The 17,525-nt window shown below is 37.4% G+C and overlaps 1 protein-coding gene across 1 annotated transcript in view; it reads right to left on the minus strand.

The window, feature by feature from the left end:
* The window catches only part of LOC149806948 (orexin receptor type 2-like), a 155,839-nt gene that overhangs the window by 10,261 nt on the left and 128,053 nt on the right, over positions 1–17,525 (minus strand). The window lies entirely within an intron of this gene.

Here is a 17,525-nt window from a genome sequence, read left to right on the forward strand (position 1 = left end):
ATCTTTCTATCTTTCTATCTCTCTCTCTCTATCTATCTTTCTATCTCTCTCTCTATCTTTCTATCTTTCTATCTTTCTATCTCTCTCTCTATCTTTCTATCTTTCTATCTTTATATCTCTCTCTATCTATGTTTCTATCTTTCTATCTCTCTCTCTTTCTATCTTTCTATCTTTCTATCTCTCTCTATCTATCTATCTCTCTTTCTCTATCTCCCTATCTATCTTTCTATCTCTCTCTCTCTCTCTCTCTCTCTCTCTCTCTCTATATATATATATATATATATATATATATATAAATATATATATATAAATGTATATATATATTATATATAGCTATCAATGTATATATATATATATATATATAAATATATATATATATATATATATATATATATATATATATATATATATATATATATATATATATATATATATATATATATATATATATATATATAATCATGTAATCATAAAAAGTACCGTTCTGTATCTGCTTTCTGTTGCCTCATGATATTCAACATTATCCACCTGCTTCCTCATACTAATATTATATGAGTTTGATCTGATTAATACGATCAACAGTTTTAAAACAGATTTCATGAGTGACCGAAGGTAGAAGAACTAAACATTTACTTTTGTCATTTACACAGTACAAAACTAACATTGAATCTATCCTCTGACTATCTCATGAGTGTAGAGCTTTGCGTGCTCTAACCGGTGATACGGTCATTCTAATACTTATTCTGTCACATTTTGAGTCCACAATTTTAATAAATCGGGATGTAAGAAGTCTGACTGAGCATTGGTCGATACAATTTTGTAAGTTGACTTTTACAAGCCAATGGCATATTTCCAAAGGGAATTCAAAGTCATGCTCATCCTAAGTATCAAAATTGAATTACATTGACCGAAATCGCAAAGATTGGTATTGTCAATAATTTATTGTTACTTCTAACAATGATATCAAAATATGTTTTTTAATCCTGTTGATGTTTAAATAACATAAATTAGTATTGAATGGAGTTGATGCAGACGATTTCTGATATAAATCAAAGTAAACATTGGGTGGGGGTAATTTAACAATCAAATACAACATTCACAGTCTTGTTATATTTCGTGTATTTTACATATATAATTTCAATAGATGGAAATAGCAATCAATAGTACATTTCTTAATCACGGATACTCAAGAACGGAAATGACTAATATTCAAATTCTTTGTTCATTTTCTTCAGACATTACACTATTGATATGAAATTAATGGCATCAGCTAAGGAAGGCAATGATATTATTCTTGAGGCGTTATCAACTACCCCCTGCAAATGTCTATTTTAAATCCAGTAATTTAATTGAAAACCTAGCTTTACTGGTATGAAAACGAATAAGAAAGAATCAGAAGAAACAAAAAATGTCTTGCTTCAACGTGATTGAATATATAATCAAAAAAGAACATCACAAGGGCAATTTAGTTTTTGAGCAATTTATATTAAACTATTGCTGTTAAATTATAGTGAACACCTTGTGAGTAGCTTATAAATGTTTAAATGGCCAGGAAACGACTTTTGAGATTTGCTTCACTGTACAGGATTAATGTATGCTTCGTACAATATAAATTATAAGATTAGATTCAGGACAATATTTATATTTTTCATATTAAACAATTCTATCGAGCACGAAGCCCAACCAAGACACAAACGATTAGAAGAAATAATGCAACAACTTAATAATCCAAGTGAAAAAAGGGAAAATTCAAGTGTAGAAACTAAGTTTGTAGCAAGGAAAGAAACAGCAGAAGCAGAAAGAGACCCCCCCCCCCAGCTTCGAGACCAACATTGCAGAATAGCCGTATATTATTGATCTTGATCCTAGTGCCACTGGAGGTGGTTTTGCCAGGCCTGGTACCAGTACTAGGGGAAGTGGTCTTGTTACCCCGTGTTCAAGAAACATCCTTGCCGACGTTAATCGACTATAAATATGTTTTGGTGGTCGTCGGGCTGGTAATATTTCCCCTGAAATTATCATTGAAGCAGCAGATATTTGTCAGCGATTATTTACTGGTGGTGCTATGGATATTAATGTGTATCGGTCACTTATCGATGAAAATGCCGACGATTATTACAGTGATTGATGACAATTGGATCACTGACAGGAAAAATAACATGAGCATACACAATACTCAACATCGATCTACTCTGGTCAGTGTGATAAATTCACGATTGCCTGCATATAAAGCGATCTATGGAGATGGACTCGAGGTTTATATAGAAGGATAGCCCCAAATGTGATACCATTTGTAAGGCAATTATGAATAAAAGATAGTGCTGTTGTTCGTAATAAAAATATTAGTACTGTCTGTGATGTTGCTTGTAAAACATCGTCTCCGATCAAGGAACGACTAGCACGATTAACACACAAACGAAAACCACAATCTTTTACATTTACAAGCACTGATGTGATGCCAGACAGTGTCAGTAAAGTAGAAAATCAAGCTGCAAATGAACGGTTGAAAGAATTAGCTGGTACACCCGTACCACTAAAATATAAACGCAATTCTAGTAGTGGGAAGTTGTTTGACCCACAGTGGATTAAGACACTATGGTATTTGTGTTAGACAATAATTAATTAATAATATAATGTTCAAACGTGTATCTAATCCCGCATTTAACATGGACGCCCCATTTCTTAAAGATGAATCGATGTGTAATTATCAATAGTATTCGTATGATGCACGAAGTCCAGATCAACGTAGGAGAATTGAGCTGCAAGTGCAGGATACAAGTAGATATTTTTTGCCTACTGAAGCATTCAGTCACATAGAAGGTAGACTTCTAAAAGCAGATAACGCAGCATACGGAATTGGTGATCGAGTTGATTATGGGTTGCAGATATGTCAGTGCGATTACTCAAAGGGGTATCCGAGCTATTATTTTTCACTGGAGCAATTGGATTTATTTAGGCAATCTGTCATTGATATACACTTTAGAGCTCGTCTATAACAATCAAGACCTGCTATACCTGACACACCACCTCTTCCTGGTGATTACAGGGCAATGGCGGTAATATTATCAGACAAAACAATGCTGGCTGGTGATGTCGGTGGACGAATGAAAGTGGTTCATCACCCAGTGGAAAACATTAAGTTCATTCCCATTCAGTGATTGAATCGTCGTTGATATATATAATAATGTCATTTCATCCCATGAATGTTACTCTGACTCATGGTCAGATTAAAAAGATAAATCGACATCGAAAAAAATCTGAAATTAAAATAACGTTGAAATCCTCGGCATTATACTGCCCAAATAAACTGTCACTGAACGAATGTCAGCTCAAACACTTTATTAAAGCCAAACAATTAGCGACTGGTGTACAACTCGAGCTCTCTGCAGCTGCCATTAAAGGCGGTAAAGATGGGAGATATATTTCCCTGCTATTGCAAAAGCTGCTGCATTTGGTGCAGTTGGAACTCCTGCTAGAATAGCATTAAAGAAAGCTACAAGACAGGAATTAATATCTTCTTCCCCATCTGCCCCACCCAAAAAAATAGCTCTGCACAAGTACACAAGCGATCGATTTAAACAGGATTAACTTTTATAATATAGTAGATATTTATGGGAGATCACCTTCCAACGCTAGAAGTAGGAGGGTTGAAAAGCACATTAGTCTCGGCGACGCTGATTTGTCAAAATATACCACTAAAATATATGCTTTCTGAGTTTACGTTTCTTGCCGGGGTTTATCGAAATTAAATGGGTTTTTCTCATGAACAGCACGGCAGGTTAATGACATGCAATGCGAACTCGCTGATAATATCCGACCAGTTCTCTCTAGGCCACATCTGCTAATATTCCAGTATTTACTGATGATTGAAAATCCGAGACTCTAGTGTATGGATCGCAGTTATCATAAATGAGATTATAAAAATTGTTGGTAAATGTGTACAATCGGCCGGCGATACGATGAAAATAATATGAATAACAATACAATTGTTAATCTGAGAGAACCAGACTCGGGCGACGACGCTTAACGAAGGTTTAGCTGATCGTAAATCAGCTTATACTCTCGTGCGAAGAAGTTTACAAAGTTTCGCAGAACCATAAACAGAGTCGCCGTTGAGTTCTTTGGAAATCAAATGGTGGCGAACACTAAACTTGTATCAACAGAAGAAAAAAATAAAAGCGATTAGTATTCCACATACGAAACCGCCCATCAAACATACCGCTGAGGTCACTGGTGTGTACAGGCTGTCCAATTTTAGTGCTGCAAAATTTAGGATCGTTAACATATCCATGGTACCATTCGACCGATATATTTACAGGGGCTATGTCATGCGTATTAAATTAAGGCACGGAAGAAACATTTATACTAGACCCTGATGATCAAAACTTAACCGCAACCATTTACTGGTGGTGTCTGAAATTTGCAACATCAGTGTCTCCGCTGGTCACTTTGTTCATACTTAAAGAATGAATTAGAGTGCTAGCACTACACATAATGCCCGCCCCCTCATCACATTATTCAATAAATTACGATTCCACTTAAAGTTTAGATCAAGCCCGTGATTGGCAAAGATCGCTGAGCGACATGATAGACGCATATGCGGAAAAACAAAAAATACTGCATTGTGGTTATTGACGGTGATGTTTACGCTGCGTCAGCCGCAGTTGCTGAAACTTACGTTAATCGGCACCTTATCCGTCACCTAATTGATAGCCCCAGTCGTGGGAGTCGGTATGGCTGTTATGACTGGGGTTGCTGACATCGCTAATATCATAACCAAGAAACTGCTATTCACAACGAATAAATTACACGACTATACAGAGCTGCTATATATGGCAACACATGCGCACACTAGATTGTCATCGCCGATATCGTCGGCGTTGAATGACGGTATAATTACTTTCTGTGAATTTGATACGATGACTAAAATTTACTATGAGACCCCTCCCCAATTCCCTACCACTCGGGCTCGGGAAGACCCCAATTAGAATCAAGGGTATACACTAATAAATGGCCGCCCGTGCATTTCAAGGATTTCTAGAACAAATATCTGCTAATACAACACTCTCAACTATCACAATGATATCGGCTGTCACAGGATGAAGCCGGGTTGGGACTGGATTAGGGAAGACATCAAAAGCAACTGCGTTTACAAGATGTTTAATTATAAACGCAATTTAAATATTAACAAATCTGACACCATTATAAACAAAAAGATAAGGAAAATTATAAAGTTCCTAACATGGAACTATCAATAACAATTAACGAGAAAAAACTCAAAACATGAATTTAATAAATGGAACGTCAAAACAAACGTGAGTTCCTATACCGATCAACAAAATAAACGTGATCTACAACCCAGTATGAAGAAAGTCTTGAATGTATCGTTCAAATAACGATTTAGAAAAGAATGTAACTGTGAATGTATCCTTCATAAAACGATACTGAAAAGCAGTGTAAATTACGAACCTATCGATCGTTCACATAACGATATAGCAATAGGAATGAATGAAATTATGAAGCTATAAATCGTACACATAACGGTATAGCAATAGGAATAAATGAAATTATGAAATGCAATAGTGGAAACAACATGGAACACTATATATAACTATCGTGGCGCCCATTTGACGTCCAAGATGTTCCGGTTCCACGCGCTCTAGTCAATGGCCAGAGAAGCACCCTCGCACGGTCCGCTCCTCTCAGTCTGTTGAAGGATCCCTCGAGAGCCTTCACATCAATCACCGAGAAAACCAGTATACTCTTCCGATCCAACGTCACCATAACACAGCGTATACGTCACACGAAACCACAGTTCTGTGACTTCACATCAAACCACTTTAAAGCACGGCAGCATATATAAGGCATGGCGGCATGTATAAGGCAGGTATAAAGCAGCTAAAATTATAACAACTAAACCATGTAGTACATATGACACGGTTAAGTACTTCTGCAGTGATACATGTTGCGCATGCACGCACATGAATTCGTTACCCATTCCATTAATCGTTTAATGCATGCATTAATGCATGCAGCGTATAATTAAATATCAATTTGTCTGTTCAGTTAAAACAAATAGCTAACTCGAACCCGACTATAGTATTTCTAATATGGTGTTGTATAACCTAGGTGCTGACTCTGTAGAATTTAGAATAAATATATGTCTCCTGCTCGTTAGCTACTGCATTCAATGAATATGTTTTCAGATACAAGTCTTTTTGAAACATTAATTAAGGTTATAAAACATCTAAAGTATGAAAACAATTCTGTCATATAAACGAATAGTAATAAAGAAAATTTCATTACCTCTACAGCTGGAGATTTGCTTCCGTAAAGGGGTAAGCTTCCTGACAAGACTCTGCGTAATGTAATTTAGTTATAGAGAATTTGCTCATTTATGTACACTAGTTGTGACAGATATGCGCTGCTAGGTACTAAGGTTTCCCGCTGCCGGCAATTTGCACGTGCAGGGGTCCGGGTTTCGCTCAGGATCTCGAAATAACTAGAGCCGAAAAAATATACCACCCTCGGGTGACGCTATACGCGGCAATGAAACCCGAGCACATTTTTGACAACAGATACATATTGATATAACTCATACACAATTTCGTGACATCGGCGGCTCGATGAAACCGGAATTTGATATTAGTGTTCCTACACCAATTCGAGCACCGAAAGGAAGGTCTGTTGAAATAGCACTCCCATAGTTGCAAGTGTATGATAGTTGGCCCAATATTAGATCAAAATAATTGTATGGATTACGAGCCCAATATTAGATCCAAATCGTTTGGTGGATTACCAGCCAATAATTCACTATTATTTGCGTATACAACTTAATCGGATGGAACCCCCCGAATGGCAAACCGTCAAAATCCATGCATACAGTTATCAAATTGAACAATTTAATGATGAAATTAAAATCTGAATTAAATCAATTCATGGAAAGGAATCTAAAATTGCGACAACGGTACACCAGCCAAAGTTAAATATCCACACCCGAATATACCGTGTATATCTTTCAATCATCGATACGTCAAGTGCTTGGATGGCCAGAAGTGGACCACTCCATCACCACCACGTCTACAAGCACTAAACCATGACGAGTTAATAATCGAATTGCAAGTATTTATAACCCCACGGAAATATCGAAAACTTCTCGCGTGGGAAACAAATGACTGTAATTGCCAGGGTTAGGGTCACAGGCAGTGCTGCAAACAATCCAAGGGTGTGTGTGGGTTCATAACATATAGCATATGGGACGACGTCGACAAAGCTTATAAAATCTGTATAGCCGGACGACCAATCATTGATGACATCTTGATCGAACACAAGAACATGCAGAAACAATTACCAAAGCTCTTAGCGCAGTACGCGCTCGAATACTCAAAGATGACATTCGACAGCGTTGGTCCTCCTTGGCCAAAGAACAAAAAAGGAGGTAAAAAATATATTTTTGCACACACCTGTAGCCAGCCAGCGTTGACAAGTACGATTACTACAATTGCATTCAAAAACGTGTTTAGCCGCCGCTCGGTAGGTCCCAGAACATTCCAGTGGCCGTAAGTTAATGAATGAAAAACGCAATTCAACACACGCGACATTGCAATCTTTTCAGGTGTCACAACTTTCCCTCGATATTACTACGTCTACTGCACGCAACATTTCAATCTTATCAGGTGTCAAAACATTCCCAAGCAAAGCAAGCTAGAGATTGTGTTGTTTACACTATTGTTTTTGCTTAAAAGAATATATTTATTTAACTGCCTTAATTTAAAATTAATGGTTTCTTTTACTTCATATTCGTCAGAAAAAGCTAACCTGATGTTTCAATCGCGGTAGCCAGTGGTGGGAATAAAGGGACTTGTGAATTATCCACAGGTGCAAGAGATAACCTCATCGCGTGTTGAATTAATTTGATAAGGCGATATTCCCGGGGAGCATATACTTTTCCTTGGATTTTTGTTCGTGGATTGTTTCAAACTCTTAAGTGATAGTTATGGGGTCAATTTACCCATTAAGTTATATAATACCATTCTCACCGCTTCCATCAGTGAAAGACGGATTATTATTTAATCGCTCGATCTCAGAAAAAATCGTATTTATATATTAGTAATTCATTAAACTAATAATACATATTTGTTTCAATCACATTGTCATTGTACATAAAAAGAGACAACACGAGTTTTTTGTCTGTGCTAGTATCTAATTCATTGCCACTCGATTGTTGTTGATGTTGTTGCTGTGCGCTACGAAATATTGAAATATTATTAGCTGATTATATTTCTTTGACAATGTTGAATGCATTATCCCCTCTGCCTCACGTCGCACTGAAGCTGGGTCAATATAAACATATTTAGCAGCTTCACATTACGACTGAAGAGTTATTTGTTTGTTTGCTTGTTGATTTACAGACACTACACGCCGTGAATACCTCACCCCACTCCTGTAACCTGGCTTACAGTTCTCATTTTGTGTAATAGACTGAAGATTTCGCAGACAATTATTTCTTGGATTCAAATTAATATGATTCAAAACAAGACCTCCTCTGATCAGTCCATTATAACATTAATAAATAAACTTGTGGGGGACACAAGTTTTTGTTCCCCAAACGCTGACCATGATATAGTCATTTTTACTAATAACACCGACTGGTTATTTGTTCGACAATTTCGAATCATACCCTCGTGCAAAGTTTCATAATTGCTGATGCGAAGATATTCTCAAAACGTTTGTGTTCCGATTTTGTCGTTGATGTTTCCTTGCTCCATTAGTATAGTAAATATTACTTGTCTAAATTTTTTACAGGACGGATAAATATATTTTTTTCGGAATAAAATTGATCGTTACCGTAGTCGATGTAACTTTGATTATCCGTGATAAACGTGACACTGATCGTGAATCATGAAAGCACGGGGGCGCTAGCGCCCTGGGTACAAGCACCCGTGGCATCGCTCTGTTAGATATAAATTCTAGACCAGGAATGTTAGCTGGGGTTAACAATTCTTTTATTACCGGAAAGCATATCCGACGACTGCAGTTTATATGCTAATTATCTGTTAAATGGGACTGATGTTGACGCGCTTGTACCAATGCGAAGTGGGGGAGTGGCATTCAAAAATGTGTCGCCCAGGGAATCACATAACACTTTAAGAACACATTACGAGGAAAGGGTCTGACAGCGTACTGACTTGATAAAATAAATCAATGGGAAGCTAAAGTGCGATCAAGCGGGGCCACATTGAGCTATATTGCCATGTTAGGAAAGCCCATAATATTTCCCATAACGGTTTAAACAACAACCAGTGTTGTTTTGTACAGTGCTAAGTACTTTAAAAATGGGGCTCCGATTACACAAATTGACCATAAGGCTCACGATTGGACATCAAGTATAACAATATGTCCACGAGATGAACGAGATAGATATGCTCCATTGTCTCCATCAAGGCTTGCAGCACTGGTGTTAAAACTGTATGGGATATTTGTGAATATATTCGTGAGATCAGTAAAACCTATCCAGTGTCTGTGTTGTAGTTTCAGAGTGATGACGAGCAACAACGATCTGATCAGTTTGTGCGACCGTGCGGTGATCTTTATCATGCTGAATCTCCTTTTACAAGTTGCACGAAAATATACCCACGACAACAAAGGGATAGAACGTTAAATGAGTAATTTGTTTACTGTTCTGTATATGGTTGCTCATTTTGTCCAGAAGAAAAAATCATGGGGACAAACGTCGAAAGAAATTGTCAAGTATGGGCATAGATGGTTGTGGAATGCCAAATATGGTTGCAACAAAGTTATATGGTTGAATGTTACCCTGGAAGTTTTCTTGGGATGGGTACAGTATTTTTAAAGATTTGGGCATCCTCTCGATGAGATGAATAGGGTATCGATACATGGACCCAACTTTGACTTAACATGATTGCATTTGTTGGTTGAGTCATTTGAATTTGCTATGGGGATTCATGCTGTTACTGTCGCTTGGTTTGGCCGACACTTTAATAAACCTAATCAGGCGATAAATCCCAACAACGACTATGCAAAAATGGACGTGGATGGGTTCCAGTATTATTATTACGATATAAACTTGATGCGGCGATAGTGTTATCACTGACAGTGAGTGAGGTAATAATTTCTAATCGGCCACAAACACAAAGTCGGATGCCAGATTTCGACGACAACTGCAAGTCACTTGCAAAGGATTTGGGCAGACAAATCATTGGTAAATTTACAAAAGGAGCCTCATCGCATCGTCGAGGAAGCCGTTCACCATTAATTATCGACGAGGCTAAGCTTGATTATATATTCAAAGACACAACGATCAAACACACTCTTGAGCACACAGAGTGTATTCTTGAACAATGGAACTAAGCAGGGTAATACTGTGTGTTATTATTATGGGATTTCACGGCAATATACTCATTTAAGATCTTCCATATTAACATATGTTTCCATAGCTCTGATATCAATGATAAACTGATTTCCTGATACAGCGGTCAGAGTCGCCACAGATTCATTTTATATCGATAAAACAAATATTGGATTGTTAGATAAATGTGATATAAGACCATACGATGCTGCATGGGGCATTTGGAGAGTCAAGAATGAGACGATACTTGATTATTCTGAATCTTCAGATTATAAGCCGGTACCTGAATATTACAGGAACACACAACTGTCACAACAGTCTTCAGTACCATCTGTATATGATCCTTTTGTTAGGGATAAAACTGTTTATCATAATGGCCAGAATGTTCCGGTAAAACGACACGCACAATAAATTTGTTCCTGACCAATGATATGGTTGTGCTCGCTCCGACTCATCGGCTCGCTAGAGAAACGTAACAACGAGGGGTTAAGTCACATACTTATCACTGTTTCTTTCGATGGAAGGGAGACGCATGGACCCCAGAATGGATGGGCGAAAATATATCCCTAAGATTATTATCTGATATGCTATATACATTGTATATGTGGAAGTGTTAAAAACGTTTCTTCAATTGCAGTTGACGAAATCTGCAGCCGTTATTTTATGCGAAGATTATGACCCACCCCCACCTTTTGTCTCTGAATCTCCACGCTGATGGTTAAAATAATGTGCCGTTTATTATTAGGAAATGCTCGAGGACCACGGGGAAATCGACGAGTCGTTGAAATAATTTATAACATTAATATGACTTCAGCCGGATAGCGTCCAGTGCTCGATAATGCAATGCGTACAGTAATTTGAGGAACAACAAATGATGATTTTGGTAAGATATGGCATCCTAGTGACCTGATAGTTGCATCACGGAAAGTGTTTGTGATTCACTCAAGAAGCGAATATTTCTGCTTGATCGAGAGAAATATCCAGGTCTACCTGTCCCATTGTGTTATCGCCCAGCAGATACACGCAAACAAAATGAGAAACAAAAAGTACTGAACGAGATTGTTGTCGTCGATGGTTGAGAAAACATTCGCGGCTGAAGTATCGTTCTGGAGGGTTTACCTATTTCCGATACAACGATTTGGATTATAAATGAAATTATCGAATGATCAAATTTAGTTCAATTTAGTTCAATTAACCGTATCAAGAGTTACAAAAGTGTTTAACTACAAAGGGTTACCCCAGAATTTATTCAGGATAACTGCAAAATTGTGGACAAGGATTTAACTCAGGGCAATGGCGATGATATAATAATAAAGAAACAATTAGATGGAAATCAAAAATATGATAAACTAAATAAGCGCGAGTTTGATCTTGATGTGTCGACAACCATGACGCTAAGACAACAAAAGATAATCACTGTGCGAGCTGTAACGCAGTAATGTTATGACAAAAGTATTCGAACAATAATCCAAGACAATTTACCGTGGATGGAATTATTAATAGTCGTGGCCATACTTGTGCAGATGTGATTGTGACTTGTCTGGATTGTAATCGACGTCGGGAAGCTAGCTCCCTGGGGAAGGGCTGCAAGTGAAACTTCACGTTCGTGATGGTGTTGGTAATTGAGTATCTTCAAGAATTACTTGTAATTGTTCACAGGCAAATCCATGTTGAGGAGCAGTGTATCATGTCTGTAGATTGCAGGTCTACCCTTGGATCTTACCATGCTGGAAATTGTATGTGCGGTTACTGGGTCAGTCGCTGTTTTTTTTAACCTTCCTTGAAGCTCCGCAGGCTCATGTAACTATCTGACAGTCACATTACCTAGTACTGGTTGTTTTGAGAAAGAGACGTGTTGTACTGGCATGCGTTATTTTGTGATTGCATGGAAGGGTTTCATAGAAAGTCCACGTGTAATTTAATTAATTAATGCGCCTATCACACTTGGTAGTTTTGTAACCCATTCACGAGATCTTTTGTTTGAGGAAATTTATCGATCGTATTGATATCAAAATAAGCGCTCAGCAAGTTTTCTATTAAAGCATTCAACGATTGCCATATCACGATCTGAAGCAGTGGTCACTCGTCTAAATGTGACGGTATGTTGTTTAATCATCGACGTTACTGCACCAAGAAATTACTTGGAAGGATCAGCCTGTATTATCTCTATTTCAAGGGCACTCGTCGATAAATTTGTTCAAATGCAGAGGCAACTTCGGTGGCTGTTTTAGCAGATAACGGTTCTGCTTCATTTGTATCTACTCGCAAAGTCAACAACAGTTAATGCATATTTGTATGTGCGCGATTGACGAGGGCCAGGTCTAATAGTAAAAATATCGGCCTGGTGTACTTCATTGGGGAGGTACTGACATCAAAATGCCAATATTGAATTTGTTTAGGGGTTGGTATATGAGTTAGCCGGATGGCCTGTCGTCCTAACCAATCTGCAGCTCGTGTGAACCTTGCAGAGCCAGCAATTTTACTAATATCAGCCCTATCCCTACAATATCCCTTTGGGTTGTAATAAATGGACTCCAATGTTATAATAATCATCGGCCGAATAATTATCCAACGCCTAATACTAGTTTGCCTTTCATCGCAGATCTTACCAGGCAATTAACTAGTGAACTCGCAGATTTGTATTTTTACCGACTTTAGCGTATGTATAAACTTCACGTCTGTAATATGTCGTTGCTGTAAATCTCTACTTTTATACGTGACATGCATATGACACGATTGATGAATCGCATTAACTGAAGACTCTCCTGGTTTGGGTTGATTTCGCTGATCGAGTCCGATATCAAGTCAGGTTCGCGGTAATAAATAAGTATACCCAGGAAGATGTTTTTAGACAGGATACTTAATCCACGGAGTCCCTGGTAAGTTTCCAAGTGATGCAGCGATATCACTGCCTAACGTATCACCAAACGAAATAAACTTGTATTTTTAGGTGTCACATTTCACACACTTCCCTGTAAGTACACGCTTTTCATTCCTCGTCATTATTGTTGCTAATTCACTTGTACCAGTAAATCCCTTGCACCGAACACAACATAAATTCATATTTTTATATTTCCACTAATATGGATGTCATTGACTTCTCGTTCACTCGAGAAATAGAACCGTCAAGCACAATCCAACATTTCCAAACTCTATTCTATTATAGGGCCATCTGGGTCTGGCAAAACTCAATTATTACTGAACACGATAATGCGATGGTTTAATTGGAATACATTATATTTTGTGGCACCATCCGTAGATGATCAACGAAGCTACAGTGTGGTGATGGATTTTAATGATAATGCGAAGGAGATTGCATGTGATAAATCAACCGGGGGTGATATTATTGACTTTATTACTGGTAACGATGACACTCAATCGGTCGATGATCTTGACGAGGATATCAACAATCTCGTAGTGTACGACGACGTTATATTAGACAAACAAACAAAGCCAGCTCGGATATTTTCTCGAGGCAGACATAAAAACACCGGTATTGAATATGTTATTCAGAGATATACTCAGATACCTAAATCAGAGATAACTGCAATTTTCTGGCGGTATTTAATGTGGCTGATACCCACACGCTACAAAATATTCATCAGACTTGGTGTTCTGTTTGCATGGATATAAACAAATTTAAAACTTTCTCTCAGACGCTCAAGCGACCCCACATCGATTTGTTACGATAAAGTTACTTAACCCCAGAGTGAGGTGTCGCATTGGTCTCTATACAAATTTTGGTTGAGACAGCAACACAAATATTTTTAACCTCCACTCACTCACCACAACAATCACAACAACAGCCGGAGGAGTTGTCGCCCCTTGCTTGACATTTCAAAACAATGGCAAACAAACGCTCGGGGTGACTGCTCTTAAAACTAACTAGTTCTCAACGATCAGCAGCCAATGAACGTGGGAAATGTATGCCATGTTATGCAATACCAGGGACCACCGCCTTTTTAGCTTGCTCGCTGTACACAGCATTTTGATTTAACTTCACGTTAGGGAATTTAGTTACCCATAGCAGCGGGGGGGGGGGGTGCGGGCTGACGGAATAAATGTATCGAGTTCCTTAGCAGTCTATATAACTGTTAATGGACAAATACGAGTATAAGCGGTGATTTTACGAAAATAAATATCAAAACGAGGCCGTAGGGTAAGCCCACCCACCTCTGCTGCTACCGGTAAGTGTATAAAATTACACCGCTGTATACAGACAAGAATGTTTGCGTTTTATTGCACAATTTACCTTTCAGGTTTGCGACCAAACAGTCAAGCATTATTAATACAGGTTTAGGAGTTGATTTATTGTACTCTGCCCCGATGGCCGGAGTGGTCTAAGGCACTCAACTTTATAGATCACTGACATCTCACCTGTCAGCCTGGCTTCAAGTCTCGATCTAGGTCAACCTGGATATGCGCGAAAGCTTGACAAGTGCTTTCCATTGGTCTGTGGTTTATCTCGGGATTTTCCCTCGTTTTTCCTCCAGAAAATATACTGGCCGCTAAGTATAGCCTATCATGTGCTTAAAAAGGGCATTAAACCAACAACTAGTGTTAAAACGATATGATAAACATCCCAAAATCTCCACAGTTTCCCAGACTTAATATATTTCCATTAGGGCAACAGTTTCATCCGTAATGTTAAATTCTAATTATGACTGTAACTGTTCAGTAATGTTAGCTCCCATTGATGTCCATATCAACAAACCATTATTGAATTCCCATACTAACTGTAAGTATAAATTGACGAGTGTCAGTCATGTAATGTACTTATCCTGTTTGGGTAGGTAAGCACACGCTTTCTGCAGTTTGTAAATGATTCTGAAGAAATAAGACGTATTATTAGATTATTCCTAGGATTTCTGAGGAGGATTTGATCAAAAGAGAATTACTGTTAGCAGCATCGTATACTAAAGATAGGGCAGATTGATGGGCTTTCAAGATAACGCGTACAATGGCTACATTAAGGTGGTATGCGATTGATCATTGTATCCTAGGCCCTTGCCAGTACCTAACGTTTTCAGCTAACCCACTGGATACACCATATAGACACAAATTTTGCCGTAATGTTAAATTCCAATATATTCAATTATGGTACAAATTTAGCAATACTACTATAATCTTCTATACTCCATACCAGCAAAACCTTTTTAATAATGTTAAATTCCCACAGAATCCATATAGACATAATTTGCCTAAACGTTAAATTTCCATACACACCATACCTGCAAACAAATTTCAGTTGAGCTAAATTCACACATGTCCACACCAGCACAATACTTGAGGTAATGTCAAAGTCCCATATGACTGCAAACCGTATATCCCAAAATGTTATCACCCCATTACCCCCATATCTCCCCTATATTTACAATTTTCACCATAAAATCGCATTTGTCTATCTCAAACAAATTTATTTAAATTATTCATGAATACTGTTTGCCTAAAATATATATGAGTTCAAGAATTTCAAATATTTGTATTTTAAAAAAATCCATACATGTCATCGGCAAATTAATACAAATACATTCGGTCTGCGTCGATGTTTTGATATTCCGTTTCAAAATCCATAAATGTGCGCAAAATATCGTGATATGCTAAACCAGTATTGTTATTGCAGATTCGTATCGCCATATATCGATATGTCGTTGCCAGTTATTTAAAATTGGATCAGCAAACACAGTCGTTACCAACAATTAATACACCCTCAGTATGTTTCCATGTACTCCTAAACCATTTAAAGGCACTTTCTATGAACACAATCATAACAAGTTATTTATATATACGTTTGATTTACAGTCAACCGCACGAACCTCTAACCGGCAAGCGTTGATATTGTAAAAAGAATGGATCGAGCAAAGAAAGATACCAATATGTGGGGTATTTATTGCCAAATTAAAGCAATTACATTTACTTTTCTCATATTATATGTGAGTGCCATGTTCAAGCCTGCCTTCATTAATACTATTTGAGAATGGACACCTGTATGCAAAGGACACTGACTTAATCATCAGGAGAACACTACAAATTTGTGCATGTGTCCTTTATATCAAAACTACGTGTCCAGCTACAACAGAAGACATTTACATAATATTTATTTAGATCAATCATCATGGATGTATACGTTCATGACGAATAGTCTAAGATAAAGGTACATGATGACATGTATTGGAAAACCATTAGGAAGCTTTGGACACTTTCTTCAATTTTAAAGGCAATTATCAGTAAAATGCAATTTGCTACGTCCTCTGCTTGATTGTTATAGACAACTTTGACAGTAATTGAGTTTTATTTGACGGACGTTGCGCTTACTTGTTATTGTTAAAACTGGAATCAGATACAGATACTCGAAATTCGGTACGATTAAGATGTCTGATGCATTTTCTGCATTCTTGAACCCCATTTGGACTGACACTAAGTGCCATATGGCGCAAAACTTCATTAATTTTGAGGCATTTACAAACCTGCACTACCAATTTTGTATGATTTCCTACTCTCATTTTTGACGCTTGACTTAATGTCCTATGTTGCACACACTGGCACGTTGAAAGTCTCTGAATGCTTCATCCTCCTATACTAGAATAATATCCTCGAAAGTGCGCGAAAAGTGGTATTTTTCAAGTGAATGAATATTTGCTTAGATTTTCTTCAAAATCAGAAAATAAATATGTTACCGCCTATCACGTATAAATCGACAAAAAGTCCCCCCCTCCCAAAAAAAAAAAAAACAAGAAGAAAAGAAACACAATTATAAATTGGACCCATGATGAAAATTTTGACGAATGCTTAAATATATCTAATTCTTGTCAAAAGGAATTTAATTCCTCTAAATATCGATTTCCATGGCGCCAGATAAATCACATAAATTTGCCTTCTTCTGGTAGATATCGTTATAATTTTGGATATTTCAGACTTTTAAATGGAAAATTTGTTCTTTCGTCTCAGAGAAAACAAGATCCAAAAACTTTTCAAACAAAAGATCGAAGTACACAACAAAGACTCATCTCTATAACGCTTGGTTGAGATTCCATATAAAATTTCCGACGAATTCGAGTCGGCTAAATGTCATTGTGTGTAGATTTGCTTCAGCGCACTGTATTTAAGATATACAAATTATCAGATATTCAGCTATTTTTTATTCACTTTTAACATA

Source organism: Sinohyriopsis cumingii, chromosome 1 (assembly GCF_028554795.1).
Source record: "Sinohyriopsis cumingii isolate HCF-2022 chromosome 1, ASM2855479v2, whole genome shotgun sequence".
In the NCBI taxonomy this organism is placed as follows: Eukaryota; Metazoa; Mollusca; class Bivalvia; order Unionida; family Unionidae; genus Sinohyriopsis; species Sinohyriopsis cumingii.